The following is a 20,033-nucleotide window of genomic DNA, read 5'->3' on the forward strand; positions in this document are numbered from 1 at the left end:
AATTGTGCATCAGAAGCAGACTAAGGCTATGTGGAAATTACTGCACTCTTCTGAAAAGGGGGCAGTACTTTGCATAAAGGTATGAGCCTTTTTCCACACAGGGAAGGCCTTAGGGGACATGCCTAGGACTTTTATTTAATGAAGTACCATCAGTGAAGGTAAAATTTCTTCTAAAATTTATTGGACTGTGGTCAAGTATCAGGAAGAATATAACCTGAAGCCAGCTGGGTACGATCTCTATTAGTGGGAAAAAAATTGGGTGTGACTTCTGCTGGATAACATGCAATGTTTGTTTTGTTTGGGTTTTTGTTTATTTGGGAAATTGCACAGAATGTGAAGCTGTAAAAACATCATTTATAAGCAGCCAACTTTATTAAATGCCATGTCAGTCCGAGTGTCAGACCTGTGCTGGGTACACTAATCTTCCTAACCCTGAGCATTTAGTATATTCCAGCAGGGGAAAGAAAAGCAAAAACAGAGTTTATAGACGATTGTAGAACTGCATTCCAGGTCTGGAGGCTGTGGAAAGGCGGTGGACGGGTCTGCCCAGAAGGGAAGGGGCCCGTCATCTATGAAAGGCATCTCAGAGGATGGAACCAGAGTAAGGATTTGAGCAGTGATCAGGAGCCCCCTGTAGACAGTGGAAGGAGAAGACCCAATCCAGACAAAGGTAAAGGCATTGCGTAGACACAGCAGAGTGAAGAGCCTCATGTCCTCAAGGAACTGGTGGTCATATGGCATTACTATGAAACGCAAAGGGGGAAGTGGCAAGAAATGAGAAGAGAGGTGAAAGGTGGGGACCAGACCATAAAGATTCTTGTTCAGACCTGATTCTGAAGGCACTCAAAGTGTTGATTAGCCAAGCAATAATCCAATCAGATTTCCACTTCAGTCCTAGTCTTGAGGGCATGGAAATGTTACTACTGGCTTTATTAAGAAAGGACCGGGGCTCCAGGAGGCCAAGGTGAGCCAGGCCAGGGTCCCTGGAAGGCCAGAATTAGTTCTTTTTTTTTTAAATATAGGCTTTCTATAAATTAATATTCTGTGGAAAACAGAATGTAATCTAATTAGAAATGAGAGTCTCATATAGGCAATAGGGAACAGGGGTTAGGTGATTGAACCAGATGTCCTGGCAATGACACTTGCTGGTTTTGTTACCCTCACCAAGTTTCCAAACCTCCCTGCTCACCCCCTCTATAATGTGGGATCATAATGGTTCTTCTAAAGGTACCTGGTAAGTACTCAATAAATGTTAACTAGTGTCATTATAGTCCCTGTGAGAGACTTAAGGGGACATAAATTCTCCCGAAATGCATAGTTGTCATAGTTGCCCATAATATGAAGAGTATATTGGTTACATTTTAAGGGTATTATAATTTCTCATTATGTTTAGCCAGAACCGTGTTCATGTCTGTCACATTGTCGGACATATTTCCTAGTTTTGATTTGTTCTCTACAGCAGTTTTGTTACTCGTAGTTCAGTTAGACAAAGAAACTACAAGATCAAGTCCCTGTACTTAAGGAGATTAGAACAGTGGGAACTAGAGATTTCTCTTCTTCCTTTTTCTCTTACTATGTTTTTTCAATAATCTTGTTCCAAAGAGACAATTCTGAGATTGCTGCAAAAATTTCCCATATTTCTTCAGGATGTCTGACCCAGGGAAATGTTAAGCAAACTCTTGGCCTCTCCTTTCCAGAGTGCCTGGCTTAGCTTATTGGTCTCCAACAGTAACTCATTCTCAAACTAGAAATCTGGTTTGAACTGGAGTTGGAACTGATGTTCTTAAAATTCCCGTGTGCATAGGCTCTGACTCTTTGGTTTGGCAAAATGTCCATGCTGCTTACTACCCATAAGCCTCGGTTATACATAGGGAAAACTAATAGGTGTTCCTTCTGAAGGATACAGACCACACACACACACACACACACACACACACACACAGGAATTTTAACATGTTCCTAGGAGTACAGAGCTATAAGATTTATTTCCCTTAAGATTGGGTGTTTAGTATTTATATTTTAAATGAGATGAATAATAATTGGGGATTGTTTTCAACTCTCCTTTATGCAAGTTCTAAGAAATTTCATCTCCAAATTCCTGGGTTTAACTATCTACACTAATAAAAGAGGAAAATGCTAATTGACTATACCTTCTCTATGCCCACAGTCAATCAGAGTGAGTATGTAAATTAACCCAACAAGATGGAGATTAATTTGCATATGCAGGTGGGAGCTGTGTGAAGCCTGCTATGAGGGGAAGGGGGACTCAAAGCAGAAGCTGCCCCCTGGAAGTCAGTGTGTTCCCACAGTCAACCTCCTGCAGCTGGCCAACCTCCCCCGAGGCCCTCCCCCTAACCCTCCTCCCAGCTGGCAGGCCCCAATTGGGACTGGGCAAGACGGCCCTAATCTGCCCTGATAGCTGGCCAGGCCTAGGGACCCCACCCATACATAAATTCGTACACCAAACCTCTAGTGTTAGTATAAATCACATCATGAAATTCTAATTAGAACCCTTAATCAACGAATCATTTTCAATAGTCAAGTTTTCCAGAAAGGTGAGGTTTTAATTGTTTAAGTACTCTAATTTTTAAAATATTGGGGCATAAATCTTTCCTAAATATAGCATACACTTTATAAAATTAAAATATTTGGTATATTTCAAATGCTTACAGCTGAGCCCAACATACACCCAAAATGTTAACTGTACTTATCTTTGGCCCCCTTCTCTTCACAGTTTTGGGAAATCATTCTGAATATCAACTACTGCACAATGATTTCCCTAAAAAAACACACACAAAAAAACAAACAAAAAACAAACAAACAAAAAAACCCCTCATTTTAAGAGTAGAGTTTTTCCATGTTACTGGGTTTGCTGCCTTTTTCTATCTGCTTTTCTAGATTTTCTATAGCTTCCTCTGTTGTCAAGCTACCACTTCAATTCGTTTTAATTCAGAGCACTGCATGGAAGGAGGCAAAGATGACTAAAAACAGATTCTGCTTTGTGTAGCTCACTGTCCAATGGGAGCAAATGGGAACAAATAAAACAGCTGTAATCACATAAATAAGCTAGTACACTCTCAGTTCAGTGGAGGAGGGGGTTGAAAGCAGGCAAGACTACCCCAAGTGGAGAAAGAAATTTCTTGTTGCCAGATGGATTACCTAGAGGCATCCTTCTCCCTGGTTCTAAATCGATGTGTTAAATGCAGAATCTAGGTAGCTACGTTTTCTGATCATTAAATGATAAAGTAAATTTTAAAAAAGCATAGTCAGAATTGAAGCTCTTAAAGGGAACTTTTTAAATAATGAAATCTTGGAACACTAGTGCCTGGCCTTGGTGATATTCAGATTTGAATTCTCCTTGCCCTCTCTGTGCTGTTTCATCATGGCTTCTCTGTAGCTTAGGCCCAAACAGGTGTGTGTAACTGCACAGGGAACCTGCATTCAGGCACACACACTCCACACTCATGTGCACATACACACAGCGGGAGTTCCTGTCACACCGCAGCTGAAGGAGTAGTAGGGGAACCCAGGGGATTGGAAGCAGTGGCAGCAGGAGGCAACACAGGACTCCAGAGGAATCCTAATGCCCCTGCATCTCTGCCTTACAAGACGACTGCCAGGAAGCTATTGGAAAAGCTTCGAAATTGTAAGCCCAGGAGAAATCCCTTGCTAATGCATTTTTTAAGAAGGTGGAGCGTAGATCAGTAGCAGGGCAGCTAGATTTAAAATTATTTCATTCCAGGATAAAGCAGACGCCTGTGACTCCCGTGTAAGCATTAGAGTGCTCTTGACTCATTGCTGCCTGATTGCTGAGATAGTGGGAAACCTCGGAAGATTGCTCCCCATTGCTCCCACTGTTGTCCTTTCTAAATCTGTCCCAGCAGCTTCCCCCTGCATGCTTCCCAGTGAGATAGACAAGCTGCTTTTTCTCACTCCTCTGCGAAGTGAGAGACACTCTGCATCAGGGTGCTTACACCATGTATTTTCAAGCATTTTGGATTGCTTTTCATACCTAAGAATTTCCTTTGAAATTACTGATAAGGAGGGTGTTGTTAAAGCTTCCCCACCCCCATGGAGATGCTTGAAAGCCATTGAGTCTCTACCCTGGGAGGCACAGATGCACCTTTCTCACACTCAGCCTGCACTGGGCCTGGCCTTCCCTGAGTGGGGCTCTGGCAAGCACGTGGCCCAGCATGCCTAATCTTTTTTACTCTAGGGCACACACCATGTTTCCACGTTCAAAACACCGGGGACAGCCACCTGCTTTAACAAGCCGCATCCTCAATAAATGTAGAAGTGTGGCTCCAGAAAGGGTGAACTTTACCTGTTTCCCTCTTCTCTTTCCAAGTCCTGTGCCATTCAGCAAGTCTGCTTTCTTCCCTCCCCAACTCCCACTTCCTATTTTGCTAATAGCCCTTGATAAGCAGTACAAACTTTTATTTAAATACTTTGGACCACATGTTGCTTAGTGTTAAAAACGTACAACCTTTTTGAAAGTACTCAAGTACATAATTTATATATTACATTGAGGGTCTGAGGCACCATCTCTGATCAAATACACTAATATTCACCTATAGCAAAATATTCAAATAGTTACACTATCGTAGATAAATAGACCATAAGTAGCATTACATTCATTTAGACCGTTTTTTTTTTTGTCAAACTTTATTATGAAAAAGCTTTAGGCTTTTCAGCTTTCAGAATTGCAAATAGTTCTAGTATTAGAATAAAGAAATCTATTCCTTGATACATGATATATCAGTTAAAATACTAACACAGGTTGGAAGACTCTGGGTAAATTGGAATATTCTCTCAAACTTTATTTTACATCTTTTGAGAAAATAATAAAAGTAAAATATCACTCATACTGCCTTATGATTTTAAAAAATCTAGCCAAAGCCGGTTTGGCTCAGTGGATAGAGCATCAGTCTGCAGACTGAAAGGTCCCAGGTTTGATTCTGGTCAAGGGCATGTACATTGGTTGTGGGCACATCCCCAATAGGGGGTGTGCAGGAGACAGCTGGTCGATGTTTCTCTCTCATCGATGTTTCTAGCTTTCTGTCCCTCTCTCTTCCTCTCTGTAAAAAAATCAATAAAATATATTGAAAAAATATTTATAATATGAGGTGATGGTTACACATGTCTGTGTAGATAATAAAAACCATTGAATTCTATGTACACTTTAAAGAGGTAAATTATATGGTATGTGAATTATATCTCTTCAGTCCTATCTCCCTTTTCTACCCCCCCCCCCCACCTCCAAATAACTACCATTTATGTCTGCCAGTTTTTCACAGGCTTATCCCAACATTTCTCTATACACACGGAATTCTCAGACATGTATATAGGAACTTTTTTCTTTTTTGGGCAAAGTTAAGACCAAACTCTCCACACATCTGCACCTGCTGTTGTTTTTTATTTACTGTACCCTGGACTTATTTCTAAGGCAGCACATGTAAAGCTCTTTCATTATTTTTAACAGTTGCCTAGTATTCTGTTGTACAGATATACTGTAATTTATAGATCCTGTTTTCTATTAAAAACGTTTAAGTCCTGGGTTTTTTACTATCATAAGCAATGTTGCAATGAATGTTAACATTAGAATTGTTTTAGGTAACTATATATTGCCACTGCAAGGTAGATTTCTAGAAATGAGATTTTTGTGTCATGGAGCATTTAACAGATTCCACCAAATACAACAAAACAATTTTTCCAATTTACAATCTATAGTGAATAAATGAGACCCATATTCTTACCAGTACCAGATGTTTTCATACTTTAAAATGTTTGCTCAGTGTTTGCTTAAACAGAGACACTCCTTTTATTTCATTAAATGGTCTGAATTAATTGAAAGGTGTGAGTAGTATGTAGTCTAGGTCAGGATTTCTCACACTCTAACCTGAGAACTACCTGCACCAGAATCTCCTTGAGGTACTTCTTAAAATGAAAACTGCTGGCTGCGACCAGACCTACTGAATTAGATGCACAATAAGTAGAGTCTAGGCAGTGAGGTACTGCAATAGCCTCATATTGACTCACAGGAGCCAATTATAATTCTCAGGAACTTTATGAACTGATTGTTCCCCCCCCCTTTATTTTTACTTTATTTTATTTCCATCACCATTTATTCTCCATATACCCTCTCCCACTTCCACCCATCCCCTACATCTCACAGTAACCACACTGAACTGATTGTTCATTATAGCCATCATTAAAAATAAAGGCAATGGATACTCAAACATCAACATCCAGTTATTTTACTACATTTTACTATTGTCTATCTTTTTGAAGGTATTTATATCTATTGTGTCTCTGTGGTGAAAATATTATAAAATGATGTGCTAACTGCTCATCTCTTCCCAGCCCAGTGTTCAGTGATTTCACATTGATAGCTTGAAATCCATCAGGGTGAGGGAAATGACACCATGGGAATTGGCAAATGCTACAGATCAGTGCTTGGTAAACTATTTTGTTGGTTGTGTAGATTTAAAAAAAGGAAAAGATGTCAATAATACAGATTATTCTGAATGCCCAAAAATTTGAGGAAATGTTCTTCTAGTATTTACAAATTGTTGTCCAATACAGCAAGGATTCTGCTCACATCAATGATGAACAAATGCACTTCCAACATATCTTTGTAGTTTTAATAAACAAGAATATCCACAAGCATTTTTGTCTTAACCACTCACTCATCAATTCCAACCATACCAAAAGACATTTGTTTGTTTGTTTAATTCTGTGATATTTAATTGGTTATATGTAATTTATAATAAAGAGCATTATATGTTTTATTATTTTAAAAATTATATTAATAAAAATATAATAAATGTATCCATACACATAGTCATATTTTTCAGAGAGCCATGCATACTGCTGAGCCCAGGATTCTGAAATTTTAACAAGCTCCCCAGTTGATTTTTATTCAAACCAAAGTTTGACAACTGCAGCTCAAATTGTCCTAGTAAGCATTGAAGTTACTTCTGAATTTTTCCCCTTTGGTACAGGTATGTCAGGGCAATCTCCTGAGGCTTGAATAGGAGCAGAATCATTTGCATTTATCAAAATAAGTATAATTAAATTTCAGTTCTCTTAAGAAAGGGGGAGCTTTGAAATAAGAAAATGCACTTAATTGCTGTATGGTTATTGCAGCACTTTATTTTACTTAGAGATGTGAGAATGGTTTATTTTTATTCTTTTTTTCACAAAATTTGGTCTTTGGGTTTTAACATACTGTAATAGTATTAGTCACTTAAAATGCATCTATTACTTTCTTGGACACCCCCTCCCTTTGTATAGGTGTGCAAATGTTTTTTTTTTACACTTATGCTTGGCAACCCTTTTTGAAGAATAAGCAAAAATAATATTATATCCCTTCATTTTTTACAATTTTCTTCTTTTTAGTGGAATGTATGGGTGACAGAGACTAGAAAGTGAAAAGCAGAAACCACCAGACCAATGCTGAGATTAAGTGATTGGCAAGAAGGTAACATTGAGGTGCATGAAATTCCATAGCCTCGTGGGCCTTTCCAAATATAGGGGAAAGATGGAAACATGGCTCAAAAGACATTTTGAAAAGAAAGCAATGTTTCTTTTATTTTCTCCTGAAAAGAAAAGAGTAAAAACTATAGATCTTAAGTGTCGTAAGCTAATTGGTTTTTAAAGCACTGGTTTTTATAGCACCAGAGATTGAGTCTTCAGGCGGGTTGCATGAGAACCCAATGGGAAGGGATTTTCTAGCCTGGCCCCTCTATTTTACAGAATGGAAATCGATGCTTAGAAAGGTTAAATGACTTGCCTAAGGTGGTATAGTTACTAGACCAATGCTATTAAAAACTAAACGAATTTAATTTGTGTTGGATTTCTAGTTCGTATAGGTGCCAAAGTTCATGTCCTAACAATATAAAACAAGTGATGGAGTCAGTGTTTCTGGAAGTCATTTGAACCACTGGGGATGGAGATGAATGGATTATTCATGCACAATAGAATGAATATGAATAAAGACTCAAGTCATTTACCTTATCTCATTTATGCCTTTTCATTCTGATGTATGAAGTAATCCACTTCCCTTATCATGTAAGGATATTTCTAAATCAGGTTGCTTGATAATCCCACTGATTTTAGAAGAATTGTAATTGGATGTTCTTCATGATCTTCTCTAACCTTCATTATACACAAGCAGCTTGATGTGAGTCGTGGGAATGGTTTTAGAACTATTCTGTACCTCTCAAATGATCCAAAAGGAGCTTATTATGTTGAAGTATTCTTTTGCTCTTGCCACTCTCTTCACATAAATATGAGTGCCCTGATTCTCTAACTCTCTGCATTTCAACTTTGCTAATCATCCCTGGTATGGAAAACTAATGATCCTTATTCTTATGCCTTTCATGGGACACCTGTTTATTTTAACACTTAAATATGGTCATTAAGTATCAGGAATTATATTTTTATTCATTTGGTTATGAGAAGATATGCAAAGCACTGCAGTATTCTTTTTAAAGAATATATTCAGAATATTTTTATTCTTTAAAATGTGTTTTTAAAGCAGCTTAACATTGAATAATATAATATTTCGCTTAAATGATGAGTTTTTAAGGGAAAAATTTCCCTAATACCATTTAATTTTTTTAGAGTTTATGGATTTTTGAGAAAGCCTTATATTTTACCTTCATTTACCCCTTTGTAACTCATGTTTATTAAATCATTCATAATTAACTTCTATTTTGAAGCTGGTCAGGGCTACACAATCATTAAGTAATTTAAATTAATAGCAGACAACATTTCATTTTTTACCAAAAGAAATTGAGAGAAGAAATCAAGTCACTAGTCCATTGTCTCATAAAAATTAGGAGATGCAATCAAATTTCTGTGAAATCTAGTCTAGAACACTAGCAGCACTATCCATGGCTTCACCCCTCCCTCACCCACGACACACATACTCCACATATACTCCATCTGTTTTCCTACCCCTCACCCTGTCCCTCCCTGCTCCTCTCGTTGCCTGGCATGTTACATATGTGTTGTAGGAACTCCAGTAAAAGATGGAAGTCATTAGAGAAAAAATGCTAGGATTTGCACATTCCGTTTCCTATATTATTAATTCATTTTTATGTTAGTTGATTGACTTATTTGTAATATGGAAAAGATACCCTAAATAAATACATGACCAAAAACGCATTTGCTGAAAACCATTGAAATAACACCTAATGAAATTTATAAAATATGTTAGAAAGATAAAATTCAACCTTTTCTGGGCCCAGAAGATACCCTTTACTCTCCCTATTTCTGTCAACAGGAACATTACTCTTTTCTTCACCCAATTTGGAAACCCTTCCCTTGCTCTCCATTTCTTTTATATACACTAAAGGCCAGGTGCACAAAATTTGTGCACTTGAGGGATGTGGGGACCTCAGCCCAGCCTGCACCCTCTCAAAGTCTGGGAGCCTTCAGGAGATGTCCGACTGCTATGGAGGCAGGAGAGGCTCCCTCCACTGCCGCTGTGCTTGCCCGCCATAAGCCTAGCTTCTGGTTGGGCAGTGCTCCCCCTGTGGGAGTACATGACTACCAGGGGGAAGTTTTGCATCGAGCATCTGCCCCCTGGCGGTCAGTGCATGTCATAGTGACTCATTTATCCACTATTCAGCCGATCTACATATTAGCCTTTTATTATATAGGATTCTCCTTTTTCCATCTTTGAATACTTTCACGTCTTCTTATAGGGACATTGATATTTTCCACACACACACACATTTTTCTAGCCCCATTTCTTCATAAGTATTCCTTATGCTTGTATGGCAAACTTAACTATAGTACACCACCTACTAATAATTACTAATAACTGAAAGGAAGAGAAACCTAATTAGTACCCACAGGCCCTTCTACACTGAACCTTTTTCTTACAGTATAAGCCTTGCTTATTACCTGAGGGAATTTTAAGAGATAATGTGGCTCACCTGGGGGTTTCAGTGTTTTTCCTTTAATACCAGTAGAGTAATGATACCTAGCATTTATATGAGTTTTCAGCTCAGAATTGCTTTATAAGTGTTACTTTATGAATCCTCATATCACACTACAACATAAATATATTGAAAGACTGCAAATTAATGTTAAAACAAATATATAAGCTATAATGTTCAAAGTGTGTTCCCTGATTAATACATGTATTCATAATTATATGTAAATTATATGCTTTGGATTTTTTTCTTTGAAAAATTAAACACAATACACAATAGTATTTTAAGTTGTTGAAGATAATTGGGTTGAAAATGTGGCCACTGATTTTAGGTTGACTTTCAAAAATCATATTCCAGTTAAGTTACAGCCTTTGCAGAAGATAAACTTACTATTTTCAAAACAAAATGGAATGGTGTTGCCCCTAGGTATCCTATATTTATCACTCCTGAGCTTTTAGAGGTACAAGTTAAATAAAAGAGGGAGAAAACGTTGCACAAAATAATTGAGAAATTGAAAGGTGTGAAGAAAATGATTACTCTTAAAATGATTCAAAATTTATAGAGGATTTGAGGATTTTATGTGAGAAACATGTTTTTAGGCTTTATATCTCAAATTAAATTTAAATCTTTATTTGATAAAAGCTCTAAACTCCTTTTCATTCCTACATTTTTACAAGTACATTCTGCCCTCAGTGGAAAGAACAGACAATAATTGGAATAATGCAAAAGAAACTTTAGGTTATCATTTTTAAATGAACATATATATATAATAGAGATATAGCCCTGGCTGGTTTCGCTCAATGGATAGAGCGTCGGCCTGTAGACCAAAGGGTCCTAGGTTCGATTCCAGTCAAGGACACATTCCCAGGATTGCAGGCTCGATCCCCAGTAGGGGGTATGCAGGAGGCAGCCAATCAATGATTCTCTCTCATCATTGGTGTTTCTATCTCTCTCTCTCTCTCCCTTTCCCTTCCTCTCTGAAATCAATAAAAATATGCATTTTTTTTAAAAAAAAGTAGAGATATAGAAGTAAAAACTGGTCGATAGGACTTTTCACTGAGAGATGGGAAAATTAAAAATATTTGTTAAGTATAATATTTAAAATTATCCATCCAAAGCTAATGAAGCCAGTGGACAAGCTGGTTAAATGTGCCTGGTTTTAGCCAAAAGACAACTCCTTCAGGAAGAAGTTAAATACTGTCTGTACCTAAATGTAAAGATTTAAAATTTAATGCCTCAGGACACAAGTGGAGGGCTTTTGATGTTTGATCTGGGTTCTGCTTACAAGGATGTGTTTGTTTTTTAAAAATTCCTATAGCTGTACCTTCTGATTTGTACATTTTTCTATATATTATGGTTCAAAAAGAGTTCAAAAACCTATCAATAACTTAAAAATTCAGTTTTTAAGAACAGTGTATTACCCATGGTGTAGTCTTTTAATTTTACTTTCTTAGAAGTATGATTCTGAAACAGGTTCATAGTTCTGAGGGGAAAAACTGTACATCCTAAGCTTTTGCTGTAGATTTTTACTTTTTTGCATTCATAAAATATGGAAACAGGAACGTGCTCTGACATTAGTCATGCTGTAACATCCTCCACACACAGAGTGATCATAAAAGCACGTTGGCGGGCCTGCCTGCCTGCCGCCTTCCATTTGATCTCTCTTGGAAACGGCGGAGACCATCATTGTGAGAGCCATCTTCTTGCAGGATGGGTAAATGCATTCTCCCTTCCTTGCCACAGGACAAATGGGAGCTAGTAATTTCTAGTCCCGTCGCGGGGAATACAAAATCAAAAGAGGCTGGCTCACTGCAATGACAGCTTCAAAAGGAATTCTTTTCTGAAGGATTTTTTTCATGGAGCTGGTTTATTTAGCATTGAAGCTTGTCTGCTAAGTCAGCTTTCAGAAGCCCCCAGGAGACCTGTGCTGCCTGTGTTGTGTATTAACAGTGCTCCTCTTTCAGGTACCTTTGCCAAGCAGATATGCATTTGCCCTGACAGCGTAAGGTGTTTGTGCTTTTTGAACGGAGACTATTATACATCAGTGTATCTGTAACAGAGGAGTCCTGATATTCTGAGAATATGCTTTCAGGGATCCATTCATTCCCTCTGAGAAATTTGGTGACTTGGATCTTGTTTTGAAGAAACTCCAATGAAAGACTCTAATATGTGCATTTTCTGGCCCGGCAGTGTTTCCCAAAGTGTGGTACGCGCACCCACAGGGGTATGGGAAGAGTTTGGTGGGGATATGTGTTGCACCAGAGTTTGGTGGGGATATGCACTGCACCGTGCTTAGCTGCGCCTAATTCTACATTCTCATGAGTACGAGGGGTACTCAGCGTCACGAAAATTATAGAAGGGGTACACATATGTCAAAAGTTTGGGAAACTGCATAGAGGATCATCTTTTTACTGAGTGCTATCAAATGGACCTGCGCTTAAAATCCAGATGGTACCAAAAAGCAATAAAGAAGCTGCATCTTTGCTTTCTTAAACCCAGGGTTCCATGTCATGTGCCTGTGCCCAGAGCGAACAAAAGAAAGAACGTGGTCAGCTGTTCGCTCTGCTGTTTCTTATTTGCTTCCCGTGCTTGTGCCCATCTCTCTGCTGCTGCGGGGTTTCAGATGTACAGAAATAAGCTTTCTGTGTAAAAACACAGTCCAATTCTACAGAAATAACTTGTTCTTAACAACATGGCCCAGCCAGCACACCTGACAGCAATCTGTCCCAATGCTCAGGGAACTGGCTTTGTTGGCTCCTCAATCTACTCTCTCCTAAGGGGTTTTCCAAGTCATTTTGATTATATGAAATTTCCCCAGACTTTAGAAATGAATCCCCACATAATCTCCTATTCTTGGTCACCTTGGGAGCCATGATTTAGTATTAGGAAAACAACATCTATCCCATTCACTGATTTTTGTGAATTTAGAACAAAGAACCATAAGGTAAATATTAAGCCAGCTGAATATTCATGTAGTTATTACAATATCTATGTGCATATTATTATTGCAAAATTATTGCTATGCTATACTTGATTCATTTTTGTTTGTTCAAGATAGGGAGAAATTCAGGAAGGCAGCTTTTAAATTACGTTCAGGACACTGAGAAGGTGGAAGGGTACAATACCGTTTAGAACTATTTGCTTATACAGTTTCTAGAATATGTTTTTATTATTGGAGATGTTTACCTCTTTGTTTTTCATAAAACTTGGCAGTGGATCCAGGCATGCTTTCTCTGGACTTCCATGAGGAAGGGATTTATTATCCAACACTGTGGTTGGGGTAGTAGGTAATGGGTGTACTTTATCCTTTACCTGTACCTTCCTAGGAGAGAGCAACGAATTGAAACCCACTCTACAACTCTCTTTCCAATTAGTGGGATATAGTTCATAACACTACATAGGTTCCCTCAGGATCGATGGTTAGCCTATCCTTTTATTGAAGCAGGAAACGACCAGGAAAAGATGAGCTCATGCAGTATAGAGGGCTATCTCTAGAGGGGAAGATTAGGAGACACCAACAGACTCCTAAGGACCTGAGAGGTAATGGGTTATTATCATGCATTATCCCACATACTTCCTGAACTACTTAGCTACCAATCCAGGCAGGAACTATATGCTCTTATTACAAAAGCAGGCTAAATAGTTTGGAATGGATAACCTCATATTCCATGCATCCACCTTCCATTAAGAAAAATGAACTTGCTTCTTAAATGCATGTCTTGAGTACCACTGGTTACTTATCCATTTGGTTTAATTCCTTTATCTTAGCTTAAGGATATTTCAAAGATAAAATGCCTTGGAAGTCTCTAATACATGCAACTCTTTTCTTCTTCTTAAATAAATAATGTTGACTAAATGTTTACATTGGAGAATTGATTTTGATACCCCGGGTGTCACCAGTTAGCTGAATTACTTTGGCTCACGCTCTAAATCTCTGTAATCACTTTTTTTTTTTTTCCTATTTAGAAAGCATAAGAGTTGAACTCCATTATAGGCAGGATCGTTGTGAGTCTGTATGTTTGATAAATACGTTGCTTTGTGTTTTCATCTCTGTCTAAGCAGAGGAGAGCAATTTCTAAAAAAAAAAAAAAAAAAAAAAAAAAAAGCAAGCAGAGCCCCTTGTGAGAGCGGTCATCCAGTGTTCATCTTTCTGGAGATTAGATTCTGATTGAATGCCATTTTCAAGTGTCATCCAGTCTCTGGAAATACTTGTTTCTTTCATTATCAGACTACTCCTTAGAAGTCTTACCACTCAACTACCAGTACAGAGGTATTGCCCTATGCTATGATATGCTTCTAAGGCATTACCAGACTTTATTTTACATTTCTTTTTAAAAAATGACTCTTTTAAATTTTACACTGTTAGCATCTTCACCACTGCAAAAGCTACTAGTACATACATATGTCATTATAATGGGATATAATGAAATATACCTTCTAATGTCATCTGATATCTATCTAGTGAATGAAATTTCTATCTCCTTATCTTGAAATCCAGTAGGCTGAAACTATGTCTTACTGAAGGAATACGGCAATCATGAAATATTCTTTAACAGGGATGTCTCGGGTTCAATCCTTTGTAAGTACAGAACACTAATAGCTAAGTCAAGTATTCGCCAGCGTACCTTGGAGAGAGAGTGAGCTTGTCACCCAATCCAATGAAGGAGAGAATGCTTTTATGTTGGAATAAGAAAGCTAAAATAAGATAAATGAACTGCCTGGGAAGAAGAGCTGTCACAATTTTTGCATGATGACGCTATGTAGGATAAGTGAATAAATACAGATGAAAACAGCTTTGCCATCAATATAAAAATGGCCTCACCCTCTTTCCTTCAAACATAGAATCCTGTTGAATTGACTTCTAGCCCAGAACTCAGAAAGCAGCAGACTGTCTTGTGTCTGGTCAAGGGAAGGACCTCGAAATAATACATTATCAACTTCTTCACAGTCCTATTGTTCCGAACCCAAGAATTTCGATTTAGCCGGACCATGGGCTTTATTTCTTTTTAATCAGTTAAAAGTAAATTATACAGGCTTAGGTGCACAATTGTAGACTGTAGACTGTACTACGTATTCATCACCCCAAGTCTCCATATGTCACCATTTATCCCCCCCAAAACCCACTTCTACCTCTCCCCTTCCCCCTCCCCCCAGCAATCACCACACTGTTGTCTGTGTCCATGAAGTTTCTTTTTTTCTTTGTTTGGTCCAATCCCTCAACCCCACCCCACCCCACCCAAGCCCCTAGTACTCCTCTAACAGCTGTCAGCCTGCTCTCTATCTATGAGTCTCTCTTTATTTCGCTTGTTAGTTCATTTTGTTCACTAGATTTCACATATGAGTGAAATCATATGGTACTTGTCTTTCTCTGACGGGCTTATTTCATTTAGCATAATGGTCTCTTACTAAAAATGTCTTTATCTCACTGGCGATTCTATTCTGTTTCGACCTAGTTCAGACTCTTCTGAATCAGCATTTCTGTTCCCATTTTGAGAATATCTATTTTTTGCAATTTTAATATACCACTTCAATTCTAATTTCTTTTTTGACCATCTCTTTACTCATTTAGAATTCCCAGGTTGCTCTCCCCTTTCTTCTATTCCTATGCTATTAGTTAGAGAAATTGGTGTGCTTTGATTTCTTCAATTAAAGAAATTCCAGACCTATGACTGAAATATAATTTTAAAGTAAACTTATTATGATAAAATATTATCCAAAATTTTAAACTACCAATAAAAATAATGGTATTAATAGCTAACATTTATTGGATTATTTTTCTGTGCTCCAAATAGAGTTCTATATTCTTTACATAGATTATTTCATTTATAGACTGAAATTTCTTGGTAGTATCAATATTGATTATGAGTACAAATCTATTAATTATCAAATAGATAGCTTTCTAGATTCTATGCATTTTAGATAAAGTAACTCAATAAGGATATATTTGAAATCTGATGATGATCTTACAAGGCACTGTCGTCCAGTAATTGTGTGTGATTAAAATATACTGATTCTAAATTTTCTATGCAATAATTCTTGTAAAATATCTATATTGAAATATCAATTAAGGGAGTATTCCACTTCCTCGTGTACATTTCATTCAGAGAAATTTAATTCTATAACTTCAGACCATTTCCCATCTATTTGTAAGCTATGGAAATCCATTTCTGTGGTCTTCTGCCCTGCATTAAATTTTTCATCTATCTCCTCTCTTTTCTCTTATTGACTTTCATTTTAGACACAGAATCAGTCCTTTCAACTACCCTTTTCAGCCAGCATATAATATTGATATTCTGAGTTCATTTCTTTGTATATTTCTAAATTATCTCAGTTCTGATTTTGTTTTTTCATCTTATGTGATAAAATACTAGCACTGATATATTTAGTTATTATATAATAGACATATTTAGTCATTCATTTTTATGATCATGCATGTCAGACAGATTTCATATATAAAGCCTAGTGAATGGAAATGAATGAATTCTTACGGGGCTTCATATCTTGTGTCTAAAGCACTGTATTAAATAGAAGGGCAGTCAAAGTCAAAGCACACTGGAAATCATTGGAAAATATGCAAAACTTGCTGAAGTTTCTGAGTTCACCAGAAGATCAGTATAGAGGTTATGGAAATAATAATGCATCACTGTGCGTTGGAGTTAGAAGGTCAGAATCTTCACACCAAACACTAGGCTAAAATATGCCTCCCTCCCAAGCTGCACTTGCTATAAGAACAGTTAGCTATTTATCCAGGAGCCCTCCCAATCCCAAACCACCTCATTTGAGGGAGTTTAAGTTGCTCCCACTGAGACTTCCGACTGTGTTTATGCAAGCCTATGGGCCCTTTTGGTCAAACTGTAGAAAGTTGTACTAGAAAATATCACAATAATTTGTAATAATAAAATTGATTTTGAAATAATGACTATATGAATAGCAGTTGACGTTAATCATGTCAAAAACATATGCAAATATGCTTTGTAAGTGTTTACTTTGAGATAACATCTAGAATTTTGTTCAACTAAAATATTACTTAAGTATGTATATATCCATTGCCAAATAACAGAATTTCTTAAAGTCACATAGTTAGAATTGTAATTCTCTCACCCTATGGTTAAATAATAATGATAAAATATTATCCATAATTTAAACCACAATAAATATATGCTTATTCACACATGCACCCACACGCACAGCAGAGTTTTATTCATCCACACACACAGCATCAAACTGGCCAGATAAATTTGCTATAAATTACTTCAGCCATGACTTAAACTCTAATGTGATTTTAAAAGTATATCTCTTCACTAATTTTCCTTCTTTGTATTTTGTTTTCTGGTTGTTGTTGTTGCTTTGTAAAAAGGCAAAATTTTCACTTTGGGTCTTTATATTCACCACCCCTCTATCCGTATAAGATTTACATTTTATTAGACAAAGCTTAGAGCCTCTAAAATATAGTTTTTCCTAAAGTCATTTTGTTATAAAATATGTAAGTCAGATGTTCAGTATATTTTTCTCAAAAAATTTGATTACATCATATTATTACTTGAATTTTAGCCATTTTGTTATTGTTGTGTGATATACTTGACTTTCTTATTGGATAGGACATGCCGTTGATAAACATGTAGGATCAAAAGAAAACTTATGTCTTTGCAGTGGAGTGAGTGGTAAGACTGTGGCTCACCTTTAAAGAAGGAAGCAAGTAGACAACAATTATATAGCAAACGCCATTCTTTTTCTGAGTACAAAGCTCTCAATTTAGACAATTCTAATGAAAACATTATCTAACAGGAAGATGCACTGCTACTGGCAATAGTAACATTCCTGCTGCTCTTAATTTGGAGACATGTTTTAACTTCAAGGATAAACTTCTTTAATAGTTCTTGAAATGTGTTAATTTACTTATTACTTTTTTCCATTTAATTTTTAAGTCATGGTACAAATATCAACCAAGTTGGTTATCAACGTGTGATTCACTTGATTCATTCAATGCAAAGATGTAATGTAAAACCAGTGACAATTCTCATTGCACTTTTACCCTTCTTTTTGGATGAACATTGGACAAGGAACAAACACTTTCCTGGTATTAATTAAAATAAAAAATTACAAACACAACATCCAGGAATTAGCAAGTGCCAGATACTGTGCTAGATGAACACCTTCCAGGATCTGTCACTCCACTGCTTGAAATCTCCAATGGCTTCTTTACAGACAGAGAATAAAACAAACTTTTACTTGCTCTGTGTTGCTAGATAATTGCCAGTCTTGTGGCCACTCCGTCCTTCTTGGTCCAAGGTAGATAAAACGGCTACCCACGATCTCTTACCTTGTTGAGTTGACTGTGTGACATTTTCTGGTTTATATATTTGGGGTTTTTTTTCCTTTTCCTACCCTATTTCCCCCTGGCTCCACTCCTGTTAGAGGATAATACCACGAGGGCAGGAAACTTGAATATGTTGATTTTCACTGTATCCACAGTGTATAAGACAGGGCTTGAATATTACGATTGCTCAATAAATATTGCTTAGATGGATGACTGCCATTTCTCAAAGTAACGTTTTAAGATAGGTATGATGTTTTTTTACACATGAGAAATGTTTCCCCTGAAGTCTACTAAGCTAATTAGGTGAGGCTCTAGAGTTTAGAATTCATTTACTATGAATGAATGGTATCCCCCTACCCCCCACTATTCTCATTTGATCAGTCGAATTACTTAAATAATTCTGAGTGAAGTCATTTTGAAAGTAGTACAAACTCCGCAAATTTAGTAAATCTCATGCAGTACATTTAGGAAATCTGTTCTCAAAAATAAAATGTTTCTTTTAATAAATTAAAGAATAGTACTCATTTATTCTCTCTATAATATATTTAAAAACATTGGCAAAAAATGAGATAAAACAGTGGTTGTTATTTTCATTGCTACTTTAGTTATTTTCCCATCTCTTTAAAGTTCACCACTGAAATTATTTTGAAAATAGCACCCTACTGAAATTGATTTAGCTTGGATAGATATTCCTTTGTAAAATGAAAAAAACACACACACAATAACAACAAAAAAACAGTTTATTAAATATAAAGTGTTTGTCATAAGTTTATTTCTGAACCACCTTTATAAAAATCAAGCTTAACCCTAACCCTAACCCTAACCCTATATAATATGTACAGAGAAATTTCCTTTATATTTTATTAGCAAAGTATTATCAATAAATATGATTTGTTATACTTTCTAAACTTTGTCTATGATAAATCAAAATGCGTTGTCTTGTTAACTGTTACATATATCTCTATGAAGCTCCTTTGTTTTTCTTATGAGAATTACAGCTAAAGAAAAAAAATTATCTTAAAGAAACGACTCCATCTGGTGTTACTTATTAGCACAGTTCTTCATTTCTAGCATAAATCTGTCAATTTTACACATGTACACAATGCAATAGTTATTTCTATTAAAATCAATTCTCAACATCAAGATATAAAGTTTTATAATTTCTTAGAATAAAATGCAAAGTAGAAGGAATTTACATGGTCAGAAATAGAATGAATAAGTATGAGTTACTATTTGTAGTCTCTGGGGAGACATCAGCAAGTTCATCACAGATAAGGACTTGGATGAATAAATGACTTAATTTTTTACCTAATTTCTACTTGGGGAAGGCAATGGAAGATAGAAGCGGGAGGATTTGTAAGATGTTCCTGAAGTGTCCTTGGCAAAGATAAAGAGATACGTGGAGGCTTTCCACTGAAGTTAGGATGTAATAAGAATGAGTAGTTTCTGTTTAGAATGTGGGGATGATCAAGTCTTAGGAACCAAACAAGGAGATTCCATGTGGTTTCTATTCTTTAAAGAATAAAAAGTAGCTGTTTAGAGTCCCATAGAACAACTTTTCTGGATATTTAGACAACACAGAGAGTAGCCACAGCTTCCCTCTGTGAGCTTATGAGTATCTAGTATGTCTGCAGGCGAGCAGATAACTGGTCATTTTGATAAGCCAAGAAAAAATCACAGCGTGCTTGAAATGATACTTTGAATGAATTCATGAATATGAAAATACTCTGCAAATTGTAAAGCACCATACAAATGAAACATAGTTT

General features: G+C 36.7%; 1 protein-coding gene across 12 annotated transcripts in view; it reads left to right on the top strand.

Moving 5' to 3' along the window:
• PAM (peptidylglycine alpha-amidating monooxygenase) overlaps positions 1-20,033 on the top strand; it is a 240,452-nt gene that overhangs the window by 157,937 nt on the left and 62,482 nt on the right. The window lies entirely within an intron of this gene.

Source organism: Pipistrellus kuhlii, unplaced genomic scaffold (genome assembly GCF_014108245.1).
Source record: "Pipistrellus kuhlii isolate mPipKuh1 unplaced genomic scaffold, mPipKuh1.p scaffold_m20_p_4, whole genome shotgun sequence".
NCBI classification, from domain to species: Eukaryota; Metazoa; Chordata; class Mammalia; order Chiroptera; family Vespertilionidae; genus Pipistrellus; species Pipistrellus kuhlii.